At 43.8% G+C, this 2,790-nt stretch overlaps 1 non-coding gene across 1 annotated transcript; it reads left to right on the forward strand.

The window, feature by feature from the left end:
• The first annotated feature begins 2,474 nt into the window (after window positions 1–2,474).
• Window positions 2,475–2,582, forward strand: LOC130937332 (small nucleolar RNA R71). The gene has a single exon (XR_009068553.1). It is a non-coding gene; the product is annotated as a small nucleolar RNA R71 (small nucleolar RNA).
• The last annotated feature ends 208 nt before the right edge of the window (window positions 2,583–2,790 follow it).

The raw sequence follows: 2,790 nt of genomic DNA on the forward strand, positions 1-2,790 counted from the left end.
GAAGAAGAAATGAGGAAGAAGGGAGTGGCTTTTGTGTTCGGCCAAAGAGGGGGAGAAGTGGTGTTTAGGTTGTGTGAAAATGAAGGGGTGAAGAAGGGTATATATAGGAGAGGGTGAAGGGTAAGGTTCGGTCAAGTGAGGGTGGGTTTGGGAGGGAAAGTGGTTTGAATTTGAATGGTGAGGTAGGTGGGGTTTTATGAAGGATGGATGTGAGTGGTGAAGAGAAAGATGAGATTTGATAGGTGAAGGGTTTTTGGGGAAGAGGTGTTGAGGTGATTGGTGAATGGGTGAAGAAGAGAGAGAGTGGTAGGGTTGGTGGGGATCCTGTGGGGTCCACAGATCCTGTGGTGTCAAGGAAAAGTCATCCCTGCACCAAATGGCAAGCAAAATCACGTTTTGAGCCAATTCTAGCGTTAAACGCCGGGCTGGTGCCCATTTCTGGCGTTTAACGCCAGGTTCTTGCCCTTTTCTGGCGTTTAACGCCAGTCTGGTGCCCCTTTCTGGCGTTAAACGCCCAGAATGGTGCCAGACTGGGCGTTAAACGCCCAACTGCTACTCTTACTGGCGTTTAAACGCCAGTAAGTTCTTCCTCCAGGGTGTGCTATTTTTCTTCCTGTTTTTCATTCTGTTTTTGCTTTTTCAATTGATTTTGTGACTTCTCATGATCATCAACCTACAAAATAAAATAGAATAACAAAGGAAAATATGTAAAATATAACATTGGGTTGCCTCCCAACATGTGCTTCTTTAATGTCAGTAGCTTGACAGATGGCTCTCATGGAGCCTCACATTTTCTCAGAGCAATGTTGGAACCTCCCAACACCAAACTTAGAGTTTGAATGTGGGTGTTCAACACCAAACTTAGAGTTTGGTTGTGGCCTCCCAACACCAAACTTAGAGTTTGACTGTGGGGGCTCTGTTTGACTCTGATTTGAGAGAAGCTCTTCATGCTTCCTCTCCATGGTGACAGAGGGATATCCTTGAGCCTTAAACACAAAGGATTCTTCATTCACTTGAATGATCAGTTCGCCTCTATCAACATCAATCACAGCCTTTGCTGTGGCTAGGAAGGGTCTGCCAAGGATGATGGTTTCATCCATGCACTTCCCAGTCTCTAGGACTATGAAATCAGCAGGGATATAATGGTCCTCAATCTTCACCAAAACATCCTCTACAAGTCCATGAGCTTGTTTTCTTGAGTTGTCTGCCATCTCTAATGAGATTCTTGCAGCTTGCACCTCAAAGATCCCTGGCTTCTCCATTACAGAGAGGGGCATGAGGTTTACACTTGACCCTAAGTCACACAGAGCCTTCTTGAAGGTCATGGTGCCTATGGTACAAGGTATTGAAAACTTCCCAGGATCTTGTCTCTTTTGAGGTAATTTCTGCCTAGACAAGTCATCCAGTTCTTTGGTGAGCAAAGGAGGTTCATTCTCCCAAGTCTCATTTCCAAATAACTTGTCATTTAGCTTCATGATTGCTCTAAGGTATTTAGCAACTTGCTCTTCAGTGACATACTCATCCTCTTCAGAGGAAGAATACTCATCAGAGCTCATGAAAGGCAGAAGTAAGTCCAATGGAATCTCTATGGTCTCATTTTGAGCCTCAGATTCCCATGGTTCCTCATTGGGGAACTCAATGGAGGTCAGTGCACGCCCATTGAGGTCTTCCTCAGTGGCGTTCACTGCCTCTCCTTCCTCTCCAAATTCGGCCATGTTGATGGCCTTGCACTCTCCTTTTGGATTTTCTTCTGTGTTGCTTGGGAGAGTACTAGGAGGGAGTTCAGTAACTTTCTTGCTCAGCTGTCCCACTTGTGCCTCCAAATTCCTAATGGAGGACCTTGTTTCAGTCATGAAACTTTGAGTGGTTTTGATTAGATCAGAGACCATGGTTGCTAAGTCAGAGGGGTTCTGCTTAGAATTCTCTGTCTGTTGCTGAGAAGATGATGGAAAAGGCTTGCCATTGCTAAACCTATTTCTTCCACCATTATTGTTGTTGAAACCTTGTTGAGGTCTCTCTTGATTCTTCCATGAGAAATTTGGGTGATTTCTCCATGAAGAATTATAGGTGTTTCCATAGGGTTCTCCTAGGTAATTCACCTCTTCCATTGAAGGGTTCTCAGGATCATAGGCTTCTTCTTCAGATGAAGCATCCTTAGTACTGCTTGGTGCATTTTGCATTCCAGACAGACTTTGAGAAATCAAATTGACTTGTTGAGTCAATATCTTGTTCTGAGCCAGAATGGCATTCAGAGCATCAATCTCAATAACTCCTTTCTTCTGATTAGTCCCATTGTTCACAGGATTCCTTTTAGAAGTGTACATGAATTGGTTATTTGCAACCATTTCAATTAGCTCTTGAGCTTCTGTAGGCGTCTTCTTCAAATGAAGAGATCCTCCAGCAGAGCTATCCAAAGACATCTTGGATAGTTCAGAGAGACCATCATAGAAAGTACCTATGATGCTCCATTCAGAAAGCATGTCAGAAGGACATTTTCTGATCAATTGTTTGTATCTTTCCCAAGCTTCATAGAGGGATTCTCCATCCTTCTGTCTGAAGGTTTGGACTTCCACTCTAAGCTTACTCAATTTTTGAGGTGGAAAGAACTTTGCCAAGAAGGCATTGACTAGCTTTTCTTATGAGTCCAGGCTTTCTTTAGGTTGTGAGTCCAACCATGTCCTAGCTCTGTCTCTTACAGCAAAAGGGAATAGCATAAGTCTGTAGACCTCAGGGTCTACCCCATTAGTCTTGACAGTGTCACAGATTTGCAAGAATTCAGCTAAGAACTGA

The sequence above is a fragment of the Arachis stenosperma genome, chromosome 6 (assembly GCF_014773155.1).
Source record: "Arachis stenosperma cultivar V10309 chromosome 6, arast.V10309.gnm1.PFL2, whole genome shotgun sequence".
NCBI classification, from domain to species: Eukaryota; Viridiplantae; Streptophyta; class Magnoliopsida; order Fabales; family Fabaceae; genus Arachis; species Arachis stenosperma.